The sequence below is a fragment of the Xiphophorus couchianus genome, chromosome 13, assembly GCF_001444195.1.
Source record: "Xiphophorus couchianus chromosome 13, X_couchianus-1.0, whole genome shotgun sequence".
Taxonomy (NCBI): Eukaryota; Metazoa; Chordata; class Actinopteri; order Cyprinodontiformes; family Poeciliidae; genus Xiphophorus; species Xiphophorus couchianus.
Window position 1 is genome coordinate 4488840 of NC_040240.1, and position 26490 is coordinate 4515329.

At 43.9% G+C, this 26490-nt stretch overlaps 1 pseudogene; it reads right to left on the reverse strand.

Moving 5' to 3' along the window:
- Positions 1-394: 394 nt before the first annotated feature.
- Positions 395-3881, reverse strand: LOC114156186 (uncharacterized; annotated as a pseudogene).
- Between the last annotated feature and the right edge of the window lie 22609 nt (positions 3882-26490).

A 26490-nucleotide genomic window follows, 5' to 3' on the forward strand; every position in this document is an offset into this window, starting at 1 on the left:
AGAAACCATAGCTAAAAGGAACGCCGTCTTCAGTGAGAGCCATTTGAGGTCTGCCGATGCCAGGGGCTCAAATGGGAGGGACCGAAGAGCCTCAAGCACAAGAGAAAGGTCCCATGCCAGTGCCACAGGGCGGTTGGGTGGGTGCAAACGCCGAGCACCCCTTAAAAACAGTACAACATCTTTGTCTCGGCCCACAGAAAAACCATTCAGCCCAACATGCCAACAGGAAATGGCAGCCACATACACCTTTAAGGTAGATGGAGACCATCCTTGATCCAGCAATGCCTGCAGGAAGGTCAGTATGTCAGAAACTGAACACTGCACCGGGTCCTGCCCTCTATCACGGCACCAGGTCGCAAAGACCGTCCACTTGTTAGCATAGACAGCTCGCGTGGACGGTGCCCATGCATTAGCCATTGTATGCCCTATGGACCCAGGGTATCTTGGGAAGGTGGACCCCGGCCCTGCAGGGGCCAAATCCAGAGCTGGAGCCGGTCCGGTTCGGGGTGCAAAATCTGACCCCCCACCTGGGAAAGAAGATCTCTCCTGGAGGGGAGACGCATTGGCGAGCCGGAGCTGAGCTCGCACAGTAGAGGAAACCAAGTCCTCGCTGGCCAGTAGGGGGCCACCAGCAGAACCCTGTGCCTCTCCTGACGCACCCTGAGGAGAGTCTGAAAAAGGAGGCTGAATGGCGGAAAGGCATAAAGGAGGGCCCGGGGCCAGTCGTGTGCCAGGGCATCGCGGCCCAGAGGGCTGGTGTTGTCCAATGAGAACCAAAGGGGACAGTGAAATGCGTCCCTTGAGGCAAAGAGGTCCACGGCCGCCCTGCCAAAGACCTTCCAGATGCGCTCCACTACCTCTTGGTGAAGCTTCCACTCCCCTGGAAGCGGCTTCTGACGGGATAGAAAATCTGCTGGCACATTCTCCGGCCCTGGTATGTAGGCTGCTCTGAGGCTGGCTATGCATGGAGCTGCCCAGGTCAGAAGCCGTCGAGTCAAGCACAACAGTTTCCTTGACCTGGTTCCCCCCTGGTGGTTGATGTGAAAAACCACTGTGGTGGTGCTGACCTCACCAGCACATGCTTCCCCTGCAAGCCTGGAAGAAAGCTCTGAAGAGCCAGAAAGACAGCCTGCAACTCTAGGACATTGATGTGTTCCCTGCTCTGCCGCTGGGACCATGTCCCCTGTGCCATTTGACCCCGCCAAGTCGCACCCCAGCCCGTGGAGGATGCATCCGTAAACACAACTTCCCGACGACACGGGAGGGAACCGAGCGGGACCCCTGTGGTCATAAACAACCTCACCCTCCATTGGGACAGAGACTGAAGACACTGAGGCCCCACCCGAAGTCTTCGGAGATGATGAGTGTTCCGTGCGGGATCCAGATTCAAGCTGTTCAACCACATCTGGAGGGGCCGCAATGACAGCAGCCCCAAGGGCACTACGGCAGACGCAGCTGTGAGCATGCCCAAAAGTCGAAGATACCGCACAAGAGGCAGTGCCATGCCGCGCCCGAATTCCGGGAGCATGCTCAATATACTGTCCACCCGCTGGGGTGACGGGCAAGCAGTCATTGAGATGGAATCCATGGCAATGCCCAGGAAGACAGTCTCCTGTGAGGGAGTCAGAGTGCTTTTCTCCATGTTCACCTGCAAGCCCAAGCATCCCACATGATGGAGCACTAACCGAGTATCCCGAACCGCCTGGTCCCGTGTCGCGGCACAAATGAGCCAGTCGTCCAGATATGGGAGGATCCTCAATCCTTGTGCCTGCAGAGGAGAGAGGGCCGCTGCAACACATCGGGTGAACACCCTGGGAGACAGTGAAAGTCCGAACGGGAGGACCCTGAACTGGAAATGCCTCCCCTGAAAAGCAAAACGAAGAAACCGCCAATGGGGCGGAGCGATTGGGACGTGAAAATAAGCATCCCTGAGATCTATGGAAGTGAACCAATCGCCCGGGGAAATCGCCTGCAACACTTCCTTGGTGGTCAGCATATGAAAGGGCATGACCTTCAAGTACACATTCAGGCCTCTGAGGTCCAAGACTTGGCGCAGGCCCCCGGTCTTCTTCGGAACCAGAAAATACATGGAATAAAAGCCCCCTGGATCCAGCAGAGGGTCCACAGGCACTATAGCACCCTTGGCCAGCAAGGTGCAGATTTCTTGGTTCAGTGCCTGTGCCTTCACCGGGTCGCGGATCACAGTCATCCTGACCCGGCCAGGGATAGGTGGCCGGCGGCGGAATTGAAGACGGTACCCCCGGGACAGGGTGGACAACACCCACAAGTCCGGGGTGTGGGCAGCCCAGAAGCTGAGCTGTCCCGGGGAAAAATAACCGACCGCCGGCCCTAAGGCATCATCTGCGGGCCCCCCGGCCCTTCGAAGGCCCGGGAGGACGTCGGCCAGACTGCGCGGCTCGAAAGGGATGAAAGGACCTTGTCCCAGCTTGGTCTCGAGCTCTGTTTCTCCGATCTGGAGCAGGTCTCTGGACCGATCTCTGACCTGGTACCAGCCCCTGGGGCTCAGTGGAAGAAGGAGAAGGCCCTGAGGACCTCCGTGAAGGACCCGCAGCCGCCCAGGTGCTGACTGGCTGGCGATCACGTCTGTGAAGCCCTGCCAGCTGTTGCCTCGTTCTAGAAGCCTGAGCTGTACGGTCCAAGGCGTCCAGTGCCGCAGAACCAAAAAGTTCCCCCGGAACCACAGGCAGGGCCCGGAGGGTCCTCCTACAAGGCTCAGTAAGTGGTGACTGCGCCAACCAGACCTGGCGGCGAGCGTGAACCAGTGTGGATAGTGTGCGTCCAAGTTCCCTCGTCATAAGAGCAAAGGCCTGCAGAGATGCATCAACCAGGCCTTGCGTGGCATGATCCAGTGGAACAGATTCCAAGGAGGAAGACAGGGCCAGCATAAGATGGGATAGAGAGTTCCCAATCCGGCCCATGCGGGCCCCAGAGTCATAGGCCTTGCAGAGAAGGTCATCGGTAATACGGCACTGAGGACGCGGACAACGGGCATTGGGCCGCAAAGCCTCATCAGGTGGGATAATAAGAGAGGCAATGCCCGGTTCCACCGCTGGCATCTGCCCCAAGCCAACCTTGGGTGCCTCCTGCATAACTGCCAGGACCCTGCCATCTGTCGTCAGACGTGAAAGCGCCTTGGTGTCTGACCAGCAAGCATGGAGTTCCCGCACATACTCCGCCGAGGGAGGAACCATAAAGGCAGTCTCTGACCTACTGCGCTTAAAGAAGGCGCTGGAAGCCGTAGGCTGGGCCTGAGGAACACTAATCTGTAAACGGGCAAGAGCCGTTCGAATAGCGGATGTCACAGATTCCGCCGTATCCTCCTGGGAGGCAATGGAGTCCGACCCAGAGGCCCCGGAGCCCAGCTCCGGCAGGTCCTCACAGAAATGGGTGCCAGAGGCCGCCACAGAAACAGCATTGTCGGCATTGACTGACATTTCATCCTGCTCGGAAGGGAGAGCCGGGCCGCGATCATCAGCAGTCTGAAAGGACTGGAGGAGGGCTTTCATTTGGGCCAGCTCAGTAGTGAGATGATCCACTCTCGTGGACAACCTCCCTGCATCGGTCCGTCTGGCTCGCTTTGTCGGTACCGAAGGTGCAGCCACAGTAGACCGTTTGCACATCGCTTTCCCCATCGGCAAATGAGTACGCGGCGCAGCGCCCGCCCAGTCGGTAGGCTGCTCCAGCGCAGCCAACCGATCCAGTCTGACTGACCGGGGCATGACGCAACAGTTGGGGCAAGCGTTATCTGACAGCGCCTCCCGGAGATGTTCCACACCGAGGCAGGAGGGACACAAGTCATGCCCGTCGTCGGGCTGAAGTGGAGCCAGACAGGTCGAGCAGCATAAATTATCCAGCATCATACTGCTGAAAGGCGTGATTAGCCCGCCACCAACAAGAAGTCAACACGAGCAGAAAACGCTACCGGCGACTCCGTTGTAGAAAACCCCCCGTAGAGGTTCCAAACTCAGCATGAGCAGAACGCCACTAGCAAATCGATAATCAACCAAAGATGAACTCAGCACGAGCAGAGACGCCACTGGTGAGTCAGATAAACAGCAAAGTAAAATGGACTCAGCACGAGCAGAAAACGCTACTAGTGAGTGTAGATAAACAAACTGTAGAAGAACTCAACGCGAGCAGAAACGCTACTGGTGAGTGTAGATAAACAAACTGAAAACTCAGCGCGAGCAGAAACGCTACTGTGAGTCAAAAGAGCCACAAAAGAGGCAAATCAAAGCGAACAGTAAACTACTGCTGAGAAAAGAACAAAAACTTACCAGTCACCGCGGATCTGGTAAGGTGAAAGCAGCTTGTGCAGCCCCTGGAGGGCGAGACTTACCCGCAGCTCCGACCAAACCCGGTCACGGGGCTACCAGCAACAAGCAGCTAGGAAATTAGTGGTATACACAGAAGCAACCGGCTTCACACGACCACACACCTGTCCTCAACACACCTGCGCGCGAGAAGAACAAAAGGGATTGATTGCCGGGTGCCACGTGACTATATAGAGTCACGTGGGTCCCCGGTAGGTCACAGGTGACTTTGTTGTCATTAGTACTCGACCTGCGCATGCGCAAGAATGATCATTCAATGCTTGAAGCACCGCCTCTGGCGGTCAGTAGGGATGAAATAGAACAAATGGCTCTCCAGCTCTTTCCAAACTGCTGTATGTCAATAACTTTATCTGTTTCTTTAATTTACGACATTATTTTCTCCTTTTCAGGTCTTTTTGCCCACTTCATGCTGTTGTACTGATCCTATTAAAATAATTTTCTGATACTACAGATTTTGCAATAATCAGGACATGTCATGGTTAGTGAAATTGACCTCACCTTTTCAAATGTGGCTAATCAGAGTAAATCAAAATTGAAAAAGGATTTACTTTAAATAATTTTGCTTACACATTTCACCTGTGCCTCATAAAAGCAACAATGAAAAAAATGGACAAGGGTAAAGTACTTTTTAATGTATGTATGCTGTGGACTTGGATGAAACTCAAATGGAAGTGAATGATTATGCCACTAAGAAAGGAAAGACAATATATAAAGAAAAAAGTTTAGAAGGCATCTTATTTCTCCTAGAAATAAAGCTTCAGTTCCTCATAAAAATGAACATGTTTTATGGAAGCAGTCCTCCTGGAGTTTGATGAAATAAGCACAGAGGTCTTGGGGCTTAAAAGAAGCATTCACATCCTACCAAACATGTAGCATAACTCTCTCTTAAACATCATGAATACTGGTGGAGCTGAGGGGAAAAAAAGGGATACAGCAGCAAAAAGCCCGAGGCTAAATGGCTGCAGTCTGTACTGTAATGGACTTAAAGCACCCACAAGCCTTATCGCTTCGGTCCATATGTCTCAGCATGTGTATGTTTGCACCACTCAAATCTGCAAGTTTTAACCTGAGCAGGGACAGAGGCAGCCTTGCAGAGGATTAGGAATTTATATTCCCAAATCCCAGATGCAGGGTTCCTTCGCCAATCTCACTTCAAGCGGACTACCAAACCTCCGAGTAAGCCATGCAGGGAAATCCTGAAACAATGCTAGTCAAGGCGATGCCTGGAGAGACAGGAATCTTGGATCAAAGACTTTCTGATCACCCCTCTTCTCAGAAAAGATTCCTTCCAAACATCTAAAGTAAGAAAACTAGGGAAGGTTTGTTTTTGCATTGTCCTATAAAGCAGTTCGGATGCCCACTGTTTACTATCAAGCTGCTTCCCTGTCATGTTGGTATAACTTACAGGCCCAAACATGTGAAAAATTATCCATCCAACCACAAAGGTGCATAAATATACTCAAGCACAACGAATCATACAATTACTGCTTCTAATCCCAACAGGAACTTTAAATTTTCTTGGCATCCTTATCCAATTCTTACTTATTGGACCTTGATAAGGTCCAATTATATCCGCACGACTTAAGCTCTTCCACATTTTGTCACATTATAACCACTAACTTAATCACATTAAATTGAGATTGTGTGTGATGTGACTATCATATTCAGCTCACTTGAGTCATCATTTTGTAGACCTAGCTTCTATTGAAATCACAGCAGCAAGACTTGTAGGGTGTGTTTCTACCACAGCTTTGCAGATCTAGAAACAACACTTATCACCCATCCTACTCTGAAAGCCCAATCTGATCTCAAGTTCAGATTGGGCTAATTCAAATTAACTCACAAGATGATTGTGCCACCACTAGGTTTCACGATGTGAGTGGGGCTTCTTATAGCCATTTGTAATTCAATGATTCTCTGCTTTCCTCTTAAAAAATGGTCAGGTTTAATGGACTGCATGACTAGTAGCTGTCTTGTTGACAGATTATCCTACTGTGACCTTTAAGTTTAGGTGGAGAGCCGTGTCAGGGCAGGGTTGAAGTTGTTGATTCATTATCTTCCACTTAATCCGTTATGTTGCCAGGTTTGGGTTGTGGAGGCAGCAGTCAAGGTAGGGAGACCCACACTTCCCTTTCCAAATCCACTTCGGCCAGAACCTCTGGGGGGAATTCCAAGGCCTTCCCAGGCCATCTGAGAAACAGTTCATAAGTCTTCCTCTGGGTCTCCTCCCACTTAGACATGCCCAGAAAACCTCACCAGATTCTCAAGCCTCCTGTGAAGGAGCAGCAACTCTACTCTACACCCCTTGTACATAACCAAACCTCTCACCCTATCTCTAAGGAGGAGTCCAGACACGCTGTGGAAGAAACTTATTTCAGCCACTTGTATCTGTGATGTTCTTTTGGTCATTTCCCAGAGCTTGTGATCATAGATGAGAGTAGAAGGATTTACCATAGATTGAGCCTTTTGGCTCGTTTCTCTCTCCACAACAGACCACCATTACACCACTCATATTACTGGAGATGCCTCACCAGTTGACCATAGGATTCCCCACTCCATTTTCCCTCATTGGTGAACTAGACCTTGAAAAAATTACTTGAACTTTTCTAATTGAGGCAAGAGGGACGAGAGTTCCATCCTCTACCCAGAGAAGGCATTCTAAACCTTTCTGACTCAAAATCATAGTCTCGCATTTGGAGGTGTTAATGCCCATCACACTCAGCTATGAAATGCTCCAAAGAAAGATGGAGATCACAGTCTGATGAAGTCAACTTAACCACATCATCTGCAAAAAGAAGAGACCCGATTCTGACATCACCAAAACAGATCGTCTTCAACGTCTTGGCTGAACCTTGAAGATTGAACTTTGTCACTGATTCACTCAGTGCCAATCTGCCAATCATTTGGCACTGATCGGGTTGTGCCAGCCTCTTTCCAGTTTTGGATGATGGAATAAAAAAGTTCTCCATAAAATGTCCGAAACTTAGAATGTTGCTTATAACCTCAACCTGCTTTACTTTTCCACAACTGAATAACAACTGGTTGAATAAAACAGAATTACTTTGTTTATAACTTAAGACGATATTTGAAGGGTACTGGTAGTGTTTTAAATTAGACAGGACTGAAAAAAATGCTTTTCAGATAAAATTTTGTACATTGTACATTTTACACTGCTTTGTATCGGTTATTCACACAAGATCTTATTGAAACATTGATTCTAATGTGACAAATATAAAAAGGGTCAAGAGGATAAATACGTTTACAAAGCATTGGGTTTGCTCTTGGAGGTTCTTTGCTTTTGGAAAACTACTAATTACACAGAAATAGACTGCTACAGGAAAGGTTGGGGTCTTGGTGTTTCATTTGGTAGAACATGCGTACTGCTCTTCTGTCTTTTGTCATGTGTCCCTTGTCAAGGCTAAAAGTACTGTAATCTGAAACTAAGCAAGATTAGCAAAAGGCAAGACGGAATGTCCACAGACTAAATGATTGTGTTTCAGCGAGAACATACAGTATGTTTCTCTTGCAGTCGATAAACCATGCCTTATAAAGGAAAGGAAAGAAAGGAATCCCTGGCAACAAGAGGGCCAAAGGAAGTATAGTAATGAGGGGACAACCTCATGCATATGTACATAATTTGTCCAACAGAGCCTGTGTTTCCTTTACAGCTAAATTTCTCAGAATTTGCTTCCCTCGTATCCGTGACCCTGCCCTCTCTTGATTGCCTTGCAGGTTGTCTGCGGCTCCTTGGGATTAAGAGAAAATTTGACAGGAAGACTTCCTCCTCCCTCCCTTTCTCCCTCCACCCTCATGTAATGGCCTAAGCCAAAGCCTGGATGGTGTTTTATGAGAACAATTGATCGGTGGGCACACACTGATGAGCTGAGGCGAGGCAGAATCGTGAATGAAGTGGGATATAGAGGTGACCCAGGGGGAATCACAACACACTCCAGCTTGATCTCATGCAAAGCTGCTTGGAAGCCCAACGCTGATGAATATACTCTCTCTCTCCCTCTGTCTTACCTGCCGTCTCTCTTTCTCACTCTATGTCTCTTGCTTGCTCCGCTTTCTGGGCCTGATGAATGCAGGGCGAATCAATAAATCTATTCCCTCGCTGGATACCTGATAAAATTTACAAGGACAAGCTTAATAAATTACTAATGGGCTGGCCAATTAGTTTGTGTGCTTTCCTGTGCAAGACTGAGAGGCTGTGCGGTGACTTCTGTTTGACTTTAAATTCCTCCGTGGTCATTTGTATGCATATATATGTGCTGGCATGTCTCGGCCCTCTTCCGTCCCGAGATTGGCAGTAATCCGACTGTGCCTGCATTTTCCAAGGCGACGTCCCTTAAGCCCCTGGAAGAAACGCCCCCCGGAGTGTCGGTTTCATTTATGGATGAACGACACGCACACTTTTCCATCAAACATGCAACAGTAACCAACAAGTAGCAACCGAGTGACATCAGAGCCAAGGAAGAAACACTTGCCGTTTATTTTTCTTGTACAGGTGCAGTCGGCTGGTGGTGACTTGCTGTCACCACCAGCCGGCCCTCCCAGATTCAGACATTAGCCTGCACCTGGATTACATTACAGCCGAATCAATGAACTCGGTGCAAGGCGACCGTCGAAGCAAGCTGCACTTCTGTTCCCCAATTGAACCCATGAATGTAGCGCTTCTAAAACACAACTGAATTACCTACTAATATGCCTGAAACTGAGATTTATCACTTAGAGGTCTGCACCACTTAGGAATTTACTTAAATAAGGTAAATAACCAAAATAAATCAGTAAGAACAGGAATTAATTAAGGGCAAAACACTATCCAAACCAACCTGACTCTATGTTGAATAGTTCTTGCCCTCCTTGTGAAATCATGAACAACTTTCCCACTGCTGAACCATTTTTTTAGTTCCAAGAGGCAGACTCAGGCCCAGTTACCTCTTAACCTCCGCAATCACAATTTCACTTAGTCCAAGCCAGTCAGACAACATGAAAAGGGCTGAAAGATCTCAGAGATCAACAAATCACGTGAACTGGAATGCTAGGGAGTGACCAGCTGAACAAAATTACTCCTAGTGTTCGTCAGAAACTCAACCCAGGAGTTCACAAAAGAATGAAGAATTACATCTAAAGCAGTGTTCAGGTCACTGCTCATGATTTTAAAATAAGACAAAAAAGTGGGCAAAAAATAGTTTTCCAGATCAGCGCTGAACATAATAAACACAAAGAGCCGTCTCTCATTTGAAAGATTACAAAATTAGGTGCATGTTGCAGTACGTCAATTTTAAGAATAGAATAGAATAAAAAAAGACTTAAAAAACAACAAACGGAAAAATTGTAAATAACAGCAGGATGGTAAATAATGTATTGAGTTAAAGTTTGTTAGGAGCAGTGATGCTAGAGGCTAACGGCTGGTGAGAGGAAGGATGTGTGATAACACTCCTTTGTGCCCATAGGATGTCTGTAAACTAGCTCTTTAGTTCACCATAAGCTTTATCCCAGAATTTGAAGAAAGTTACAAAAAATTGTTCTCACTACATTATTTTTTAGGCATTCAGCAAATAGAAATAATTGTGGTAATTCTAACCAACCAAAGACAAGAGAAGTTTGCTCTGAATCACCACCCGATATGATTTGGATACCTCGCTGTATACCTGCTCTAGGCCTCTTCACAGCAAAGCAAAGTAGACACAGTTGTCCCAAACCAATACCGGGTATGCAGATCCTCCCCCCCACCCCCCTCTTTTTATTTTAGGGGAAAAGGAGAGACAGAAACAGTAGAGATACCAGTTTGGCTTTTCTCCTCCATTAACCAGCATAACATCAATGAATCTTTTGAGGATCGCTATCTTCAAAAGGCATCCCAGCTTCCCTCCGCGCAGACAAGACTGTAATTATTCCACATTTGCATGATAAGTGTGTCTGCCAGTGTGCGCATTTATGTATGTATGGATGAGTGCTTAAACGCACATTAGCTGCAGCCGGGCACGAGTTCTCGTCTTTTATCTCGACACAGAAGATGGGATGAGGCCTTTTTAATGTGGAGTCTGGATGGCTGTCTCTTTGCTCTTCATCTGAGTGTTCATCATTAGCCACTGTCTGCCCGAGAGCTTTGAAGTGAAGTTGGAGGGCTCTCCGACGATGTGGAATAGTTGTGACACCGACTCTCCGTGTTTGTGTGTTTTTTTGTTTTTTTTAGGGGTGTGCGTCCACTTACATTTATTTATTTTCCTCTCTAAAAGCATCGGGGATTTTTTTAAAACTCGGATGTGAACTCTAGCAAATGTTTTCATCTCTCGATCGTTTGACTTTTATGCTCTTCAGCTGTAATGATGCATGTGATAATAAGAGAGGAGTTGTTTTTCCCCTTTAAACTCAGACATGTTTTTATTTTTTTATTTTTTTAATTTCAAGACAGGAATGTTCTAATAGCTCCTCATGCTTCACAGGCTCTGCTGATGGAAAAATGCAAATATAGTAATAGGAGGGACGCATGAAACGCAGAAATTGGCTTAATGAGTGCAGTAAATGAGCTCGCAATGCTTTGCTTTCTTTGCAGTTCTGAACATGTAAAACAGCTTCGTGCACAAATGTATAGAAAGGCGAGCGAACATGGGAACATTTTTAGATTTCTCCTAAGGCCTTGTTAGCTCCAGAACAGATTTATGTGCATTAAAGTGTAACTGTAAAACATCCATAGCTCATTCAAACACTCGTCATAGCTAAATGTTTCAGTTCAACTCACAAATTTTGATGTCAGAAATGGATATCATCAAGAAATATCAAATTTAGTTCTGAATTATGGTTTTATTTAAAAGCTATCCGAACGGCTCTGAAGCTATATGAGCATTTCACCATCCCCTTTGATTTAGTTTGACTTGTACCATCTTGAAATTACTGTTGGACAACATTTAGTGGGCAAAAAGATCTCTAAAGGCAAACCCAGTCTTAAGAAATTTGAGAATGAGGATTTGCAAAGTCATTAACTTTTGCTTGGCCAACCTTTGTCCAGAAATGGAGAAAACATTGAACAATGGTGACGCTTCCCAGAACTGGTCAGCCAAGATCCAAGATCGCATAAACGACTCATTCAGAAGGCCCCAAAAGAACCCAGATTAACATCTTAAAGGGGAGTAACATGTAAAATCAACTTTTGCTTTATATAATTTTATAGCGTTATTCTCTCATAAAAATATACCTTTGATTGCTTTGATTCCTTCATGCGTATTTGAGAAATCCTTAAATCTCCCATGGCAACCATTCAGGGGATGCCTAAAAGCTTGCTCACACAAAGCCCCGCCTATTTGCACAAAGCTCCTCTGAGCTGCACTCTAGAAACTGAGCTTCTACATCACAGCGCAGCCCTCTCACACGCCTCCCCTACTCAGCTCCTCAGACTAGTGGCAGCAGCACTTAGCAAACACCTGCTGAGAATCTGCTGAGCTCATCACACGAGCTACGTCTCATTGCAACACTGATAAGAACAGTTTTAAATGGTATCAAAGACGAACATTGCTAGGATGCGAGAGAGCGCAGGAGCTTCTGAAAGAGACTGAGTCATTAAGTTGTGAAGTCAAACTTCTTTTAAGCTATCATCTTTTAACAACTGAAGGTAACATAGTTACTTGATAAAATGCCATATCTGCGTTTTCTTGAAACTTAATGATCCCTTTGGAAAAAATATTCTATGAACTGACAAGACAAGAATGTAACTTTTTGGAAGGCTCGCATCTCGTTATACATTCCACTTCAAATAAAAAAAAAAACACCACGCTGACTGTGAACCAAGGTGGTGGAGCTTTGGGGCTGCTCTACTTCTTCAGAACCTGGCCATCTTTCAGAAAATCCTGATGTACAGTATAAAAATTAAAAAGAAGATTTTAAAGTGACACACAAAAAAAATCTCAGCAGAAAATTAAGTCATCATTTGAAAATGGCTGTTTCTACCACAAAGGTTGTAGAAAGTGCAATAAAAAAAAGTAAAAACCATATAAATCTTAAAGTGAATACTTCTTTATGTCTATTTTTGTCTATTGGATGTCACTTTTATTCAGTTTACATTACCATACATGAATTTTATTTTCTACACCCACTACTCTCTGCTTTCATAGCACATAGACTCCATGTCAGCGACTAATTGTATAGAACTCTTCTGTCTTATTTTCAAGGTTGTAAATCTCAGATGAATCAGATGGAGAACGCGCCTCGCAACCTTTCCGGCAAGATAATCATTTTCAGCAAGAGAGAGAGAGAGTTGTTTCATGAAAGAGTTTGCTGCAAGTCTGGTTTTGTTCCGGAGGTTTTTACAGCTGCTGGTTCCCGGTCAGGGTTCCACCTTTTTTCCGAAAGGCGATTAATCTTGCGGTCACGAAAAGCTGAGTTATTAAGTTTTGGGGAAAGCGTGCAATCACGCTGATGTCAGTCTGTGAAACTCTGCCAGCCTTGTAAAATCCCTGCAGATTATGGAGTATGATTTAGGCACATTATCAGTGTTTAAATGTCTGTTTGGATCTTATTAATGAAGACATCTGCATTCAGTGGCATTTAGTTTGAGGAGAACATACAAACGTAGGAATTAAAAACTTTTTTTTAAATATCATAACCTTTGTATCACGATTCATTTCTGACATAAAACCACGTTTTCTGCATTATGTCCATGTTTCATTCTGTTACCCATTTTTTTAAAATTCTTTTTCTTCTTCTTTCTACCATCTGTCTGTTGGTAAGCAGAGCAGAATCCACCGCAGGCAAAGTTTCCACTTGTTTCAACTGCTCTGCCAGACACCTCATATGTTGGTTCAAGCTGTTTAGTGGACACAGCAAACAAGTGGAAGAAGTTTCTCTGGTAGGATGAAACCATAACTGAACTTTTCAAGAATGCACATGGCTCTGAGCAGACTGTCTTCACAGTGGGCCACAGCTCTAATGTTTGTCTTTTTTTTTTTTTTTGCCAACTTAGCCATTTGACCCAACTGAACATTAAAAAGCGTTCATATCAGTTGGTTACAGCTGTTGGCGAAAACATTCTGTCCCGCTAAACGACGTTCATGTTCCCGTTTGCAGTTGCGTTTGCTGAGCTCACCAGATTATCCGCGATTCGATAATGTTCTCAAGCTCTTTGAAGAACGGAATAAACTTTTAGATTTTTCATCAACTGTGCAGCATCTTCCGTGATTCTTCTGTCTTCAATGTTTTACAGTAGTTTGAAAATAAACTGGATGGACTCAGAATTAGCTTATTTCTCAGTTTACCTTTAGCTAGCTTGTTAGCCTCAGCTACTCCAAAGTACTTAATTTTCCAACAAGCCCATGGTCATATAACATATTATCACAACTGATTGGGAAATTATTACCGGTATTATTAGTGCTTCTATACTTGAGGCTGTGCAGATTTTAATAGGCCTATGATCAGATCTCAGGCCAGTTGCTAATGGTCCGTAATGGCAGTACGATCAAAATGAACAGTTGCAAAGGGATGAAAGGTAAGGCGGATCAATAATACTGATCCTTCCGGTGAAAATTAAGACTCCAGCAGCACCTCCATCAGCCCCCACAAAGACTGACAGACGAAATAACCGCTCTGATAACGGCGGCGCAAATTAATAAGGCATACCGTAAATGATTACCTCCATCATTAATCCATTCCACGGCTATTTAAAGCCGCGCGCTTTAACAATTTGGACAGGAGGTTCCACGTGTTAATGGGCAGCCTGAGCACACCGAGTACAGAAGGTACATTAGAGGGAACAAATGATTTGATTAACTCCATTCACGGGAATGGAAACAAATTACACAGGCAGCGCAGTGTCGCTCACCTGAAAGAAATAATGGGGAGAGCTCAGGCGAGAAATGCAATGTTTGCACTCAAACCTGCGTAATCCCTCCACACACACACACACACACACCCGGCAGCGGATTGCAGATGAAACTCGGCGTCTCATCAGCTGCAGTCGGACTCGATTGCAGGCGGTCCATTTGGGAAATCCGTCCGTATATTGCCCGCCTTATGGGCGTGCTCCAGGGCGCGGCCTGTTAGCGCGCTTGCCGACCCAGCCGATTCACACTTAATAAATAATACAGTGTTATCACCTGATGAATATTGCATTCCCATTCTTGCAGCCTGCCCACCTGTCCTCCTGTCTGTCTGTCTGTCTGTCTGTCTAAAACTCTACCTGGCCTCATGCCAGGGACCCCTGTTATTTTCCACAACACAAATATCAGCTCAGCTTCTTGTCGACAGCTGGCAGTGTGTTGGAGGCACTCTGCGTCTGGAAACACCGTCACCGTCAGGCTGCAAAAAGACAATTGCTCCTCGTCAGGCAGCAGTGAAACTTGTTCCATAACAATGTAACGTCCCACCCATCCGACACCATCCGGAGGTGGATATTCCTGCCAGCTGGAGTGCAGAGACTTGGTAAAAGGAAAAAGGGGAAAAAAAAAAAAAAAGGTGGTGGTTTGAAGGGAATGAATTATCACCTTCAGCAGATCACCACCGGGAAAGGCGTTCAGGAGCGCGGCACAGCGCGGGGCACGTGCTGGCTTGCTCCAAAGTGCTTCTGTTCCACTCGCAGACGGGAAGGCTTCTTGGGCCCCGATATGTTAAATCTCGTTTACAATCGAGAAGCGTCGTCATTAAAAGGGCAAGTTCTTACATGTACGTGCCAGCTGCTGCTGAAGGCATCACAGCACTGACACGGAGAAAGCACCCAACGTTCGTTTGTGCCGAGTCTCACGATTAGTATCGGCCGGAGATTTCTGTTTCAACTCTGCGAACGTGTTTGTTTCACTTCATGAGTATATCTTGTCACCATCTGTGAAATTATTTTTAGAGATAAGAGGCTGTTGGTGTGATTCGCTAATTCACTGATGAGGATAACATCCCTTCTTATCCTGCACAAACTTGAAGTACAGCTGTAATTAACTCTAAAGGGCTCCCAGGTATTTGGTATTTTGTCAGGATTTAATGAGACGGGCCGACACAAAGAAGTGCATAATTGCAAGATGGAAGAAACATTATTTAAAAAATGAAAAATAAAAATTCTGAAAGGCCTAGTTCACATTAGTTGCAGTATCTCTATGTCCATCCGTTGTAGAACCACCTCTGCTTCTAGCACGCCCCACGTTTGGAGGCCTTAGACCCGCGGACGTCGCGGGTTCGACTCCCTGTCCCGACGACCTCTGCCGCATGTCCTCCTTCAAAAAATGGCGCCGGCTCAGCTGGCTGCCTGCAGACACAGCTCCTGTCGTGTGCTGTAACTGCGAAATAATTTCCCTGCTGGGATGAATAAAGTAAAAATTATTATTATTATTATAGCAAGAACCGAAGATGTCAGGCACCATTTGAGCGCCAAGCTCATTAAGATGCACTGGCTGTGTACCGTGACTATCTCTGTAAAAATCTTATTGCAGTTAATCTAACAGATGTTGAGATGTAATGCAATCATTTCTCCTTCCAAGCTTTTTCTTGTAACTGTACAGAATAATGTCATCAATGTTTACTTAGGTATAATTTCACTTCATACTGAGCTTGGTACCAAGATCTGCCTTGAAAATTATTCTCTTTGATATTTAGCATTCAATTTATATACTTCTTACAAGAGCAATAACTTAGAAAAGTCATAATGTAAGATGAGATGATGGCTTTTAATCAGCTGAAATAAAACATGAATCTCACAGACTAGTGTGAGTGCATGTGTTTGAATTTTCATAACTTTGACGGTTTCCCCATTATGAACTTTCATATTCAAGTCATTACTTGTTGTATTATGGTAAAATGTTATTTTAGGTTGCTTTTTACAGCATAAACGATCATAAGAATATGCCTGATTTGAAACGACGTTCCATAATATAGTTTGACCAAACTGAACGAGGCGTAACGAGACTCAGAGAAAAGCTGTTGACATGGATGTCCTATAAAATAAAGAAACATCCAATATGATAATTTTTTTTATTCTAGTTCTTTTATAGCAGCAAGTGTAGACCTCTCCTTATCAGTATGATCAGTAAGAGAACTATTCTGTCTTTTTATATAGAAAAGGACCAAATTATAGGCAGTTATTTCTGGCTGCAGCGCTTTGAAAAATGTTTCCCTCTTAAATCTTTATTCTGTTTTTGCTTTTTTCGCAACACTTGGTTCAGATTGTCAAACAAATAACAGAGTAAACACAAATAGCAGTTTTTTTGTTGAGATTTTATTCATTATTCATGTAACTCTTTACGTCCACTCATGCATTAACTTAGACCAATCCCTGTATGTCTGTAGTTCGGTTTACTACGCCCAATTCTGATTACTGCCACACTTGTAAAATCCAAAAACCACCTGAACAGAACCTGTTTTATGGCATGAGATAAGTAAACTTAGCTCATAAAGCAACAAACTTTGATTATAGGAAGAGTTAAGAAATGTGTATTGACATCCATCAGTCTAGAAACTATTTTAAAAACTTCCAGTGGACCTCAGTGTAATCCATTATCCAAAAGTGAAAACATGGAACTTTGTGGAACCGTTATGGGTGTTTGACTCAAATCACTGTCAGAGAGAATCAAAGACTGATTCAGCAGGTCACAAAAGAACTAAGAGTTCAATTTTAATGTTCATGATTCAACAATTAAAAAAAAAAAAAAAAAGATACTGAGAGACAAATGAAATTTGGTCTGGCCCACATTTGACAAAATTAGCTCTTGGTGATCCCCAAACCTTGACATCAAATGTACACTCTGGTTCAGAAAAAGAACGTTATTCCAACAGTAAAACATATTTGTTCAATGCTTTGATCTATTCTGCAGGACCGTCATCAAAAGCAAACCAGAAAATCCACCTCTGATTTTTCACAGTACTCTATTTAACGGCCTATTATTTCACAAAACTAACATAAAATCATTAGTGTCCACCCACCCATTCACCATGTCAGTGGAGGGTTACTCAAACACTTTGTCAAAGCCAAATTGTCCTTTTGTAATATTATTTAAATCTGATCCATGTGGCCACGTAGCAACATTTAAAAGAATATTCGTATTCCTTTACCTTCATTAGGTAAAAGTATGAGTAACAAATCAGTTTTTTTTTTCAAATGAACTAAAACTCATAATTAATTTCACATTAATTTTGCATATAAAGAAAAAAAAACCCTTCCTTTTCATTAGATGAATTAAAACGTCTTGAGGTGAAATGTTGCGTTCTCTTCAGGGAGTTAAACAAAATGGAAGACATAAATTAAAAAGCAGCTACTTTGATCTATACAAGCTGGAAGTTGAAGAAAAAAAATTCCTAGATCCATTTTTATTAAAACATGTTTTTAATTACATTTTATTATTATTATTTATTATTATTATTATTATTATTATTATTATTATTAACAGAATCTCTGTGTTTGTCGTCTGTGAATGTAGGATTTCTCACCGTCCTCCTTTTCATCTTCTGTATTTACCCTGGAGACCACCGTTGTCTATATAAAGATTTTCTGTTATTTCATCGTTATTTGACAGCGATGTTTGGCTTAGACCATGCAATTTAATATGTAAGTAATAATGCTAAAAATAACAGCTGAACTTAATGTGAAGAGGACAAAGTTGCAGTGTAGGTCGTTTACCTCAAATTCCTGTGTTTTGCGTGCGAAATGAGACGAGAAACCAACCAATCAGCTCTGAGCTTTAATTAAAGAAATCAACCTGTGATCAACATGAAAATGAGACATTTACCTCCCCACCCCAAACCCTCTTTTTACAGTCTTCTCCTTCACACTCCCACTCGTTCTCCTGTAAGTGTGTGTCTTTTGATTGTGCCAGCATGTGTCAACAGCGCTGTGTGTGTGTGTGTGTCTCTGTGTGTGTAAATGGAAGAAGAAAGCAGAGGTAAAAGGGAAAAAGGAAAGGAGCGAGCGTTGAGCCTAATCAGCCAATCGGGAAGCAGATTAGGGTACTGGGAGAGCTGGAAGAGGGAGTGAGGTAGAGCTGTTACCACAGAGGAAGAAAAAAAAAAAAAGAACGAAAACATCTTTGGCTAGCAACACGGCATCCAATCACAATCCATAGGCAGACCAAAACAACTTTATACACCAATAACCCTGCCTGGTGGTTATATGTGTGTGTGTGTTTGGAGACAGAAAGAAAAAAAAAACAACTGCCTGCTCCAAGGATTTATTTTTTTTTTGGCAGCAGCCCAAATGTTTGTGGGTGTGCATACGTCTCACTCTAAAGACGACGGGCAGACTTCCCTTCTAATTTGACACGGTTCACTGTTTTGGCATGCACTCGCTGCCTCCCCAACTTTGTGGATGTGAGTGTGCGCTCTTCCATGGCGTGCTCCGGGTGTGAGTGACAGGCCTGACCTTTTCAATATGCCCGCTAAACCTGAGCTCCTGTCCCAGCGCAGACATGCCTGTGTCAACTCCTGCGCGGCTACATGAAGGTCAGACTCCGGCAGTATTGGCACGTCCGCACACAAGCACACCGATAGACGCCGCAAGTGGAGGGTTTTCCTCCTGATTCTCCACAAATAAGGCTTTTCTCCACCTCCCGCTCTCCAAAGTCGAAGAAATTAACTCGTTGTACCGATCCGCTGTAGCTTTAGTCAGTCTTTAAGGTTTTCTTTCGTTCTTTTGTTGTCGGAAATGATTGCTGTGCTTTCAAAGTAGGACGTAGTTTTTTTTGTTTGTTTGTTTTGGGTTTTTTCATTTTTTTATCCAAAAAGAGTTTTTGCGGCGCTAGTGGCTCGTATTTTTTGAGACAGTGGGCAGACAGGAAAGAGGGTGAGGAGAGGGGGGAAGACATGCGGCAAAGGTCAGGGAGTCAAACCCGCGACGTCCGAGTCGAGGACCAAGGCCTCCAAACGTGGGGCGTGCTAACCCCCTACGCCACCACAGCACGCCCCACAGTAGGACGTAGTTTTGTCCGATTGCAATCAATAAGTTGTTGCTGCGTTTTCATTAGCCATAGAATTGTGCCAATTGAAATTATGAAAATAAATTTCCTTAATTGAAACACAACTGGTTTCGAAAAACAAACTACAAACTACTACTGGCAGAAACTACAAAGAAGACAACTACAATTTCCCCAAAATTGCCGCATATGTAGTCGCTCCCAACTATAGAGGCTAGTTAGTCTAGCGCATGGATAAGTCTCCTCTGATTGGCTGACAGATGATGAGTGCTGGTGTCATGGCTGAATTATGAATATGTCTCGTCACTGTATGCATCTGTTGCTGCCAGGATTTTAATGACTGATTGCGTGAAATACCGTGCTCACGTGTGATTTCATTTCTTACTTAATGGAAACACCCCAATTGTGAAAATATATATATATTTTTTTACATTAGCAGAATGCAGACAAAAATTAGCGCACATCTGTAATGGAAACACAGCTACTATCTCATGAGGTGTTATTGCCTGTAATGTCCCGAAACTGTAAATGTGAGAGGAAAAGTTGCCTAGTCTGATTTTTTGTGTGTGTGTTTTTGTGTATTTAATACTAATACTGGGAGTTTTCATACACTTTAAACCTTCCTGGTATTATGTTTACGTTTATGTCATAATCCAAAACAAAAGGGTTCATACAACTGAAACTGTACATTTTAGGACCCCGTAGAAAAATACCTTTTTTGTGTTTAATATTAAACTAGACAAAGATTTTCCAGCTTTATCAAAAGAAATTTATATTTCCTCATCACCAGATTACTGAAAGATATATTTTTAAGAGATTCATGATTTGTTTCTTTTAATTAAGTTTGCATATATTTCTCTATTATATGTCAGAATGGTCTTTCTAAGTTGTATGTCACAAAGTCATGTAGGTTGCATATTTTGGGTATCTGTCCTTAACTTTTTTGCTATCATTTCTTGGAATTTTGTCCCACTCCTCCAGACAGAACTGGTCTGAGTCAGGTTTGCAGACACACACCTTTTCAGTTTTGTCACAATATTCAAAGGTGCCTGAATCAGGACTTTGTGATGGCCTCCCCAAGACATTGATTTTGTTATTATTAAGAGTTTAAAACTAATTTGATTATTTTTCAAGCCATGCTGCTGAGATACAACCCCCACAGCAAGATGGCTGCCAAACATGTTGTCTGTTCTGATGGCCAAAAGGCGCCATTTTGGTCTCGTCAAACCAAAGAACATTTTTTCAGCCAACCATGGAGTCTCCCACAGGCCCTTTGGCAAACTCTACTCAAGTTTTCTTCAACAGTGGCTTTCTCATTGCCACTCTCCCCTAAAGCTCTGACTGGTGAAGACCCTGAGTCTCTCTCATCTCAGCTGCTGAAACTTATAACTCTTTCAGTGTAGTCATGGTGACCTGCTGACCTCTCTCACTAGTCTCCTTCTTGAACGGTCCGTCAGGTTGTGAGGACTGCCTGATTTGGGCAGATTTCCACATGGGCCATGTTCTTTCCATTTCTTAAGGATGGATTTATCTTCATGTTGTTGATGTTCAATGCCTTAGAGAAGTTTGCATATCTATCCCTTGACTTATTATTTTCAATAACTTGTCCTCTGATTTACTTGGAGTGTTCACTTGTCTTCATCTTGTAATGGTAGTCAGGAATATTGATCAGCCAGTGAATGGACCTTCCACACACAGGTGTCATTATTCTATAATCACTTAAGACACACACACTGCTCTCAGGCCATCGCCATTCAACTCACTGTGAGACTACTAGCACCAACTGGCTGGACCTTTGTTGAATTAGGTCAGTCACTTTAACCCACAGTCTTAAGAGACACGAGTCATTTAGACCCCATGAGTTTTTTACTCGGTGTACCGTCAGGTGGAACCCCGTGTCAGGCACTTTTATGAGTTTTCGTCTTTTCTTTTTTTCATGTGTGGTTACAGTAACTGACGATCTGACGGGACAATCCCCTTGGATCCCCATGACATTTTCGGCACTCTTCTTGAGCGTCGTGCTAAGACCACGGGACGGTTAAAGAGTGTGAATATTTATGTTAAATATTTTTATTATTTTATTATTATTATTTTGTAAAAATCTGTTTTTATTTGCCTTGCTAAAAACTTAATTTAGTTGATCGTGACGTGATTTGTAAAAGCAAAAAAAGGGTAAAACATCCAATTGGGGTGAATACTTTACATAGGCGCCCTATGACAATGAAGCCACTGTGTGATTAGGAGAAGGGCAATAGGGTGGTATTCAAAAGTGACAATGCATTGAAAAATCCTTATCAGATTAAACTAAATTTTATACTGATTCTTTGAAAAAGCAGACTTAGTCGTGTCGGATCTCTTTATTCTGTTTGCAGAAAATAGTCTTAACGACATACCTGTTGATTCTACAAGTACTTCTCCAAAGGTTTCTCTGGCGTTTGCTGGAATCAAGCACACTTTGAGCCGTGCATCTCGAACGCACTCGTATCTGGTGTCTCTCCTGGGGTATATGCGACATAGTAGCCTCGATTTGTTTACATCCATTTGCCTGAGCGGCCCTGTATGCACGGCTCCGCATTGTGTGCGTAATCGTCTCCTCTTACAGTGCTTACAGTCCATTTTGTCGGCGCACACATTGGCCATTAGCTATCCACCATACATAATGTATAGCAGTGACCTTTCTGCACGCTGCACCCTTAGGCCTATAAGCCATTGTTTGGTGTCGTATTGATTTTAACCCAGCCCCCCCCCCCCCCCCCCCCCCCCCCCCCCCAACAGATGGAGACGGTGATTTAAAGAGTGGAGAGACTGAGCGGTGCTGTGTTTGGTGAAAAGGAGAGGAGAAGGCCAGCGCAATGGAGTGTGAAGAATTGAAAAGGTTCTGTGTGCAGAAGGACACAGACTGCGGCGCATACCTGTAGCCTCCTTTTTTCAGCAGAGTTGCCGCTGTGAAAGACAGGGTCAGGTCCAGTATTCCTGAATAGAGCAGCTCGTATAAGTGCCACCTATACACAGCCCATTAGACAGAGTGGTGAGAGCAGCGCTACAAAGTAAACAATTTAAGCAGAGACACTGAAAGATTTTCAGCATTCATCAATGCTCCTCTTGGAGTGGGGGGAAAAAAAGGGACGACACACAGTGGGGGGAAAAGGTGCAGACTGTCAGGATTTCCATCTGCGCTCCTTCCCTGTAATCTGTCAGAATGTGGTTTTTTTATATATATATTCCTCCCTCTCCAGCTGACAACTAAAGTGGAGATACACAGAAGAGGAAAATGGGCCAAGAAAAATGTTTTTGGTCTCCTGCAGCGACGGTGCCATAGGTCGCCTGACAGATGATGGAGGAGGGGGGCGAAGAGGGCCGAATTGAATTCACCAACATCACTTCTGTTGTCACCCAGAAGACACGGGACTTGGACAACAGTCGAGACTCTACTGCTTTCACAGCTGCCCACCAAAGTCAACATTGCCAACTATAGCTAACAAAATAACGAAGGCTGACCTTCATTCTCGTCAAACAAAATAAGTAAAAATGGTAATTAGTGGGGAAAACTATAACTAACTGTATTCTGTAATACAGTTAGTTATAGTTTACTAATACAGGAATATGAACTTAATGAAAAGAAAGCTTAATATCTCCCTAAAGGGTTTTCACAAGCTACTTTTAATTTGACCAGCAAGCCTCACGGGAACACATATTTAAATTGATTAATGCTTAAATAAATGCATTTGAGAAAAAAAAGGTTGAAGTCAGCCTGGTCCTTTGAGATGCCTGAAGAAATTGATTGTTGACTGGAGTGAGACAGTTTTCCATTTGATTGTCCCAAACCTCCAAACCCAACGTCTGATCCCTGAACACACCGTATCTAAGAATATTAGGCCGGCTGGATGCTGTTAATGAACAAATATTCAAAGTTTTCAGAAAAGATTTTAAAAACAAAGTCGGAGAAATCACAAACGGCAACAATTGGTCTGCTTTATTCATTTGAGATTTGAACCTCAGACAAATATGTTGGCTAACTTAGCTGCTGGTTAGCTGCTTCCTGTCTTGCCACATATGTCAGCTTTTTGAAAAATGTGACATATGTCTAAATGTGAGGTAGTAAGGTCAAGTCATCCTATGTCTTAGTGTTATGTGTATCCCTGGTGAATTTTCTGTTTCATTGACTGATATTTACACTGAATTGATGCAGATTGTTTGTGTGTTATTCTGTTGTTTAATGATATTCTATGAGTTATACCGCACTTTGGTCTTTAAAAGTACATTCTGAATAAACTGACTGGGCCTGGCTAGAATAGTACATGTGTATTGGGATCAAGGGTGTGGAACTCAAAGTATTCAACTGTGTCAGAATGGATATTAATTCTACAATGATGTCAACATCTCTATTTTTTTTTTTTGTTCTTCTCAGAATTGATGTTCAGCTTTACCATCCGGGGATTCCCAGATAATGAAAGGGCCAGATAATTATTGATATAATGAATTGTGCCATTAGTTTCCTTTTTCAATTCCAATCATCCTGCATCCTCAGGTGAGTAAGAACTCATTAAACCAGGCTGAAGTTTTGCAGAGCGCTTCATGAGGTAATTACTTCAATAAGTAACTTTTATGACGCACTAACAGCTCCTTTCTGACTGAGGAGTTGGCCACAGTGCATTTAGTCTGTTTGCGGTAACTCCGTGTTTTACCTCGCAACCTTCCCGCGGTCTTAGCGTGATGCTCAGGGGGAAGTGCAGCAAATGTCACGATCAGACTGATTGTCCCATCAGACCGTCAGTTCCTGAAACCACACACACAAAAGAAAATCTTGCGAAAGCACACACCAGGCCCCACCGGACAAACTAAAAAGCTTGAGGATCCAGAGGACCCCATCTCTTAAGACAGCAGGAGGGTGAAATGACTACTAAACCTGTGAATGTGCTTACATTTATAAATGTTAGGTGTTCATGGTCCGTGGTGCGGACAGCAGAGAGGGTCATCGGGGCTCCCCTTCCCTCCATTCAGGACATTTCATCCCAGCGCTGCGTGTCCCGAGGCCGAAACATCGTCAGTGACCCCTCACACCCCCACCATGGACTGTTCTCCCTGCTGCCCTCTGGAAAGAGGTTCCTGCATCCGGTGCAGGTCCACCAGGTTCCGAAACAGCTTTTTCCCACTTGCCATCAGACTGCTGAACTCTTAACTGGACTGCACTCAAAAACTGGTCTCCACTTCATACCTTGCACATGTACATAGCTAAGTAACTTCCATTTTACCTTCAGTCCTGCACTTTATATTTTATATTCATATTTATATTCATATTTTATACTGTATTTTATTTTATTCTGGAGTAACCTCACAACATTGGAAACTCAAAACACTGTCCTGAGCCGTATGCAACGAAATTTCGTTCTGTATACACCCTGTGCATGCAAAATGACAATAAAGTCAGTCTAAGTCTAAGTCTAAGTCATGACAAGAGGTGTTTATGATAATTATATTACAGTTCAGTTCTGAGAAATATTCATTTTGAATGCAATGACTGGTAAAGCCATTTCAATTGATTCAGAAGGGGAAATCTGACTCTTTAACACAGACACTAATGCAGCACTGATCACTCTGTTACTAGAGAGAGGAAGAGGGGTCGAGGAGAGAGGGAAAGCATGCCAAGGGTGGAAAATAAGTGGCATCCCGCAGAGCTTTCTAATTCCTTCAGGAGATTGACACCTGAATGTGCTTTCAAGCAGCAAACCACTGGGTGGCAACGCCCCGCCGCCCCCGCCTGCGGCTTCCCCCTCGACTCCCTCTGTCTCTCTCTCCAGTACATCTATTTTCCTCTCCTAGGGCCCCTGCTCCCTTTGCCATCTGATACCACGTAACACGTTTGTCCTAAAGAGACATTTTAGCTCCCCACCCTGAAAAAAAAATAAAAAATCTGGCTTTATTATGTTTATTTGTTAAGCAGGATTCGCGCACATGTGCTCGGAAATAAATTGCCGGCCCATTAAAGACAAGGAGAAACTCGTGGAGCGAGTCGGGGAAAATTACATCCTAGTTAATGGTATGTCGTTAATTATTCAGTTTGCCCCATAAAGTATTCAGGCCTCTGATTTTTTCTTTTTTAGCACATTATGTTTATTAGATCATGATGCGATTATGGTAATTACAGGGCGAGCGCTGTGCGGTTCTAATGCACTTTTGATGTCTTTTTAAGGAGGACGGTGCAGACAGACAGAAGTGTCAGGGTTCCGAAAAGGCGCAGCAGATCACTCTGGCGTCAATTCAGGGAAGAATCCCGACAAGTTGACTTGCGTTGAAATTCGCCGCCGCGTTTGACGCCCTGCATTCGGTTTTGTGGTGTTTTTCATCCTTGTTCTTTCCTTGTAATATATTTAATCACTGCTGCTGTGTCCTTTTGCTGTTTCCCCCACTTTGTCCTCATTCGTCACGTGTCTTCATTGAAGGATGGGTTTGAAGGAGGGGGGGAAAGAGAAGAGCTTCCCAGCAGGGCCTCCATTCCATTTGTCAACATCGGGATTTCAGGCACGACGTCTTAAAAGCCAACTCACAGACCTCCGCTCTTTCGGCGAACAAAAGCCGCAGCAGCAGAAATGTGAAATCCTACCTTTTCTTCTCACGCTGAGCTCACCTTTTTCACCAGCGGGTGCTTTTTTGACGCGCGGCTGCATGAGGTTACTTTCTTTTCAGAGGAGATGGCAGATAAAAATGAGTGACAAACACACTTGCACAGCCTTGAGGCGGCACTATTTGTGTGAAAAGGCTTTTTTTCCCCTCTCTTTTTTTAATAGTTTCCATTCAGTTTCCTTTCTCGAGTTTCTCGCTTTTCCATTCCTTCCTTCCACTGTGAGCCGCATTAACGCCGGAGCGCTGAACGCTTCCAGACGCTTGTTTTAGTTGTTTCTAAGACACAAATCCTGCCTGATATTCTTCAGCTGTGTCAGGAGTTGGCAGAAAAAGCCAACCAAAGATTTACGCCCAGAAACCACTGTTTTAGGACGACCTTGAGGTGGTTTGTGATCAGAACTACCATAAGAAAATATATACTTGGCAGCCTTTGTTGTTGTTGCTTTGTGACACCTCATTGTTTTGCACTGTCAAAGTGATTTTTAAAATAGACAAAGATGTCTTGAGTAAATACAAAACACAGCTTTCAAATGATGATTTATGAAGGCACAAAGTGGTCCAAGCCAACGTTAACTCTGTGTAATAATGACTTCTCTTGTTAAATCACAAATGAACGGCAATTAACCCAATTGTTTTTG